This window comes from Pinus tabuliformis, chromosome 7 (assembly GCF_031772625.1).
Source record: "Pinus tabuliformis cultivar Carrire ecotype Pingquan chromosome 7, CPIR1, whole genome shotgun sequence".
Classification (NCBI taxonomy): Eukaryota; Viridiplantae; Streptophyta; class Pinopsida; order Pinales; family Pinaceae; genus Pinus; species Pinus tabuliformis.
In genome coordinates this window covers 632,408,913-632,414,876 of record NC_142293.1, presented here as the reverse complement: position 1 = coordinate 632,414,876, position 5,964 = coordinate 632,408,913, and positions in this window count along the sequence as shown.

Sequence of the window (5,964 nt, the reverse complement as noted above, 5' to 3'; positions counted from 1 at the left end):
ACTTGTAAAATCAAAGACCTAGTCACGTTGACCTAATCTGATCTAGTTGTCAGTAAAGAGAATGAACAAAAGTTTGAACTGCAATGAGACCATGTATACTAACTCATGCAACTAAGCAAGAAAAAGTCTGAACTTGTAACGAACTTCTACAAATGAAAATCAAACACTAGTGATTGCATGGCAAAGAAAAATCAGTGTTTTTGTGGGCAGCATGGTCACCCTGATCCCAGCTCCTAATCCCACTGAGGGAGAGGTGAAATTAGAGGTGTTTGATGGCCCTTTTCTGAAGATTTTCCCTGTTAAAAACCTATCAACTAAATATGAGCATCAAAAGTATTTCTAACCATTAACAGTGACCTAGTTAATCAGCAAGATTTAATCTACTTAGCAGAAATGATTTTGCAAATGCATAAAGAACAAATAACAATACACAAAGGAGGCCTTAGCACTCAGGTTGGGCCCAACCCCAAGAGCTGCAGGCTCCTATAAAGAACTTAGATCTGATGCCAAGTAAAGCTGCTTCTCATTACTCAAAAATAATCATCACAAGAAAGTTGTACAATAGTAGCTAAGAAAAACGAGTTGAAAAAGGACAGAACTATAGTGAAAATACCAACAGTTCCAAAAGTAAACTATGAAGGCTGAGGCCTTCTTATTTATATAATATGAGGGGGCTAGCAACCCTCCTAGATTCAAGGGACTCGGTTGTTCCAACTGCTAGTAGACAGTCACTCTTCCCAAAGCTGCTTGGCTTCCTTTAGAACTTGTTTTGGTGGCCTGTTGAGCTTGGAGTTAAGAGTGGAGATTTCGAGGAAGGGCCATTTAATGCCACATACAACCTCCCTATGAATCCTCACCTCAATCTTGGTTGTCACCTGGGCCATAATTGCTTGGTTTTGCTCCAAAATTTGTCCAAAAAACCCGAAATGACCACGTATTAGCCTCCTTGGTAGAGTGACCACCCTTATTCATTCAAATAACATAAACAGACTAGAAAAACATGCATAATCTATGAAAAATGGAGGATTGAACAAGGAAAATTAGGCAAAATGAGCCCAATAAGTTACCTAATGCGGGGCTCATCAAGAACATAAAGAGAATATACATATACACGCACTCTCTAAGGAGGGAAAGTGCATACATGTTGGAAAACCAAGGTTTTGGTCTGAGGTATTTGGTCCAAGGTATTTTGGTCCAAGGTATTTGGTTCGAGGTATTTGGTTTGAGGTATTGACCCTAGGTATTTGGTCCAAGGTATTTTGGTCCAAGGTATTTGGTCCGAGGTATTGACCCTAAGTATTTGGTCCAAGGTATTGACCCTAAGCATTTGGTCCAAGGTATTAGTCCTAAGTGGTTTTGGTTTGAGGTATTGACAAAGGATGTAAGCATATAAGGAGGAGAAGATCAAAGGGCTAAGGGCACAAGTAATGAAAATCTTATGAACTATTATATTAAAAGAAAATATGCATGCTATGGGTTTCTTATGATTTTCTTAATCTATACTAAATATGCACCTGAGCATTTGATGATTGATGAGATGAAATGATGGATCAAGATCATAATGACTTATCATTATGTGATATGATAATGGATGGGCTAGATCTGATTGCTAACCACATGGTTTATCCTTTATATGTGATGATCTGGGTATGTACGAAGTTAGGAATTGTAGTGAAGTTATAAGTAATTATTTGCAGATCTATATGCTGGTTCACTTTGGTGAAGATGCATATACACTAGTTCATCTCTTCCAAGTAGCATATGAAAAACAAAAGCTTGACATTTAAGAATGACTGATATATCAAATCAATGATGTTGTTTTACTGTTGTCTGTCAATGAAGTATTCTTAGATCTAAACGTAAAAATGAATGCATAAGGAGGCTGGTATTTGATTGATTGATTTTATAAGTGAGAACAAGTGATCTCTATTGTTGCCTATGTAAATCTTTGTAAGTTGACAGCAGATGTTCAATACATTGCTGGTTGGTACATACTTGACTCAAAAGTTCAAATTTGCAGTAGTTTTGAAGGTATATGCAGGTTTTATTAATGGAAGGAGTGTATACACTTAGTTTGGGTTCAGCCAAGTAGCATATACATTCTGATGCATGGTTTTTGAGGTTACAGCTGGTTCTAAATGATGATGCAGTGTTCTGGGTTGAGATCTTTGTACTGGTTACAGTGATCTATTTGTTCTAGTTGATTGGTTGAATTTGATTAAGTTTGAATGAATGGTTTATTCAATTATGTGAGAGGTTCAGTGATTGTTCTATGTCAGGGTTTTAGTGATTAATTGATTCAAAGATTGATGATTGAGTTTCAGTGATTGGTTGATGCAGATGTATTGCAGTGGTGATTGAATTTGAGCTTCAATGTTACTAATAGGTCCAATATGAAAATTTAATGAAATGAGGACTTCATGTATATTGTTGTGTACCGCGAGCATCCAGTCTGAAGATTTATGAAACATGGTCCATGGAGGAAACTAAGGGTTGGAGCCTTCAATGAGGAAGTCAAAGCTTCCTTCCAGTAGTTGTTGGTGATTTGATCATGGGGTTGGAGCTCCCTTACAGTAGTAGTTGGAGAATGAGTGAAGGTTTTAGCCTTCTGTAGGTCAGACCCTATGTACTAGTAAATATATTGGCTAATACAAGAATTAGGTGGTTGTAGCTCCCTTCCAGAAGAAGCTAGAGAATGAGAGAAGGATGTAGCGTACTGCAGGTGGGTGCTTGCGTACTGGTATGAGTCTGCACCAATTCCAGATTGTAAGTTACATATTATCTTATTATTAAAAGAAGACATAGATGACAACAGCAAGTAGTTTTCACCCACATTCGGTTTCCACCTTAAATCTTGGTGTTCATGTGTGTTGCTTATGTGTGATGGTTTATTCTATTATTACCTCACATGGTTACTAGTTAATGTTTGATAAATTATTGATGCACTGATTAAAGATCAACATATGATGAATTAATTGAATCATAAGCTCACTGGATATATGCTGGTTACCTTAAGAACAGTTGTGTGCACACGTGAGTTCCCTTCTCTGAAGTAGCGTATATAAATCCCATTATGGAAATGAAAAATTTATTGATTTGTAAATACTAATTCACCCCCCGGTATTATTTCCAACAAACTCAACATTTTTCTTTTTCTTGAGTCAAATTTTCTAGACAATGCATTAGCCTTCTAACTCTGTCTCACTTTACTTCTAATATTAGACTCAAATTTCTTTCCTTAACTTAACTCTACTCTTCCTGCATTGCATGCATATGAGAATAATTACTATTTCTAAAAATCCCTTTAATTACAACCATATGACTCAACTTTAGCTTAATCATGACTCAACTACGCATTCTACACTTGCAATAAAAAATTGACTCAAATTTTTTATTACAATGCAATTTTTTCCTTTTCATTTCTTCCATATTTTATACCCTTGAAAATGATTCATTTTCAGTTGCACTTTCTTGATGTAAGCTCCATATTTCTTCACTTGCTGCTATTGCAAATTTTCTTTGACGTCTTTTATATTTATTCTAAAAAACAATTTAGGCTTTCAGAGCCTATCTTCTATAACTTCCTCTTGAAATATTCATTCACTCATGGACTACTACCATAACTCTTCATCTTCAAACAATGAAATTTTCCATGCTTCTTTCACTTCATATTTGTGATCTTCTTTTTTACATATTTCTTGATAGTAGAATTTGATCTCTTCTTGACTCCATTATTGAAAGGTTGTTTTAATGATTTCTTCTTCGTCTTTAGAAACTTACATGCCCTTTCATACATCTTTGTCTTCATCTTCTCTTTCAGCTATAACTGTAACTAGAATATTGTCTTGTATACTTGCATGCCCAAAATCATTGTTAGAAACATCTTCATTATGCTCTACAGTGAGATATTTCTCTGCTTCTTCTTTCTTCTCTACATATTCAACTACATTGAGGCTATCTTTGACTGTTATCTTGTTAGTTGATATTCTCATCAAAAACTCATGAATCACTTTATCTCTTCTTAATCATTAATTGTTGCTAGATCATGCACTGCTTCATGAGAAAATATAACTATTACTTCATATCTTGTTGCTACAGTGGTAGATTCAACCTTCAATGCTTCATCAAACATGACACTTCCTGTATTTCGACAACTATACCTTGTTTCAAAAAAGAGACCACAAATTTCATCAACATAAATTTTTCCCACTCTATGGTGAGATATATGAGCATGCATGTTGTCATTAACAATTTCAACTTCACCAAATTCATCATTTGTTGATGGATTCATGAGAGATGCACTTTCAACTCTACAAACCATTACTTCATATGAAAAATTGTCTTTGTTATTCTCAAACTTAAATTCCTCAAACTTTGATGCAAAGAGGTCATCATCAACTAGAATGATACCAACTAGATTATACATGTTATTCACTTCTTTATTGGAAGTTTCACCATCATCAATAAGGTCTATTGTTGGATTCACCAATTCATAACTCACTTTGTAGCCACCATCCACATGTTGCTTGTCATAGTGAAATTCAACATCATCTTCACCATCCACGTTATAATGGGTTATCAACCATATATATGCTCTTGCTCTACTTCACACGTAGAGACTTCAACTTCTCACTCTGCAATCTTTTATATGTCTTCTTCATCCATATGCATGTCTGCATGATGGGTTTCACTTTTATAGTTTTTATGACCATCATCGACATTTGAGTGGGATTATCCAAGCTCTATTTTCCACCTAGAGTCCTTCTCATTTACTCTCAGACCTGTACTTCAATTTCTATTGATTCTTAAACAGACTGTAAAATAATTTGTTGCTTTATGTCACATTCGTTTATACCAATTTCTACTTCGAGGGTCTTCCATGCTTCCTAGGATGATGTAGTTTTTTCTACCTTGCACAAGGACTTCTCATCCAATGCACGTTTTATAATATCCAATACTAAGGCATCAGATACTTCATCATATGGATTATTAGACCAATACTCAATCAACTCTTTGCATTAAAGATTTTTTTTCATTTTGACAAGTCCCAAAAATTAAAAATTTTACCAGTAAATTTTGAAAGTGTTACTAGATCTATATTGATACATTCATCATCGAATTGTTCTACCTCATTTACTTGTATTTTAGATTCCCCAATTGTGTCAATAACCTCTATGATCTCTTTGAAATACTTTGGCTCTTCCTTTTGATTTCTTTTCTCGGATTTCCTCAATATTGCTTTGTGACCCATGACTACCGTCTTTCTTTTTCCTTTTGTATTCTTTCCTTATTGCGTCACCCTTATACAAATAAAGATGCATGCACTTTATTATCTTTAAAACTAAATATTTTAACCTTCACTTTAATGGTGGCTCCCAAAAACTATTAGAAACTTTTCTAATCTCTTCTACACAAATTCTTATGGAGGATCATGACTACAACTTATGGTGCAGACTCCTTTATTGGTAAGTGGCAGTGGCTCTTTCCTCTTGATATGGTTGTAGATCTATATGCTACTCACCTTAATATTCTATTAGTTTGGTTTACAAACCCTTAATGAGCTCTAGTTTGTACTTATGGACCAATGGATGCAAACTGTGATTTGTGGGGTTCACAATAACCAAGTCTCTTAGTGGAAGTAACTCATGAACTTCTTAATTCATTTGGTTCTTTGAAACCTTGCTAAACCTTGCTCTGATACCACTTGTTATTTAGAGGTAGAGATAAACATGCAAACACAAGACAAATAAGTACACAAGATTCTGCTTGAAGAGAGAAATTATATTCATCAATTATTATCTCATATACATCCACCAAGTTGCTATTATTCTCTCCTGTTTCTTCACATTACAATTATCCAACCATGACTATATAAGCACTAGTATTTCCAAATATGGAATCATGTAAACTATAACTTTATTTTCCTCATGCAAACTATGACTTGATACTTTAAATAAACTTTTC